This window comes from Chaetura pelagica, unplaced genomic scaffold (assembly GCF_000747805.2).
Source record: "Chaetura pelagica isolate M959 unplaced genomic scaffold, ChaPel_1.0 scaffold2364, whole genome shotgun sequence".
In the NCBI taxonomy this organism is placed as follows: domain Eukaryota; kingdom Metazoa; phylum Chordata; class Aves; order Apodiformes; family Apodidae; genus Chaetura; species Chaetura pelagica.
This window is the reverse complement of record NW_009952925.1, coordinates 15,928-16,505: the sequence shown is the minus strand read 5'-3', so window position 1 is coordinate 16,505 and position 578 is coordinate 15,928.

Here is a 578-nt window from a genome sequence, read left to right as displayed (position 1 = left end):
CGGGCGCGGAGCTGCTCGGCCGAGCTGAGGAGGATGTTGCTGCCGCTGCACTTACACGTCTGGTTCTGCCAGGCCAGACGGGCCCTCCGCGCTGGGCCAGCTCTCAGCTCCCTGGGTGTACCAGGCGTTTCTGTAATTAACCGAAGTACTTTTAGTAATTAACCGAAGAATCTAGGAGCCTTATTTACTGTAGCATTGAATTTCAGTGCTCGTCAGTTGATTAAAACAGCTGCCTGTGATCCCAGGAGCAAATGCGCTGCTTGGACTCGGTTCTGAAACACAGATGTTGGAATTAAGTTCTTGCTGCAAAGTTCAGGGTGTATTTCCTGTGAGTTTAACATCCCCCCAGGGGCAAACTAAGCAGCGGAGCACTGCAGGTTTCTGCAAATGCAAAGAAAACTCTCACCAGATTCAGAACTGACCCCTTGGGCCTGGGTCCTTGTTTCACTGCAATAGCTTTCTGTGGGGATTTCTTTAAATAAACTTGCACCACAAAGCCATGGAGGGTTAATTGGCAGTTGGATTTAAGAAGTGGGTCAGGATGCTTCACGCTCCATCGAGAGTGTGTGCGAAATGCT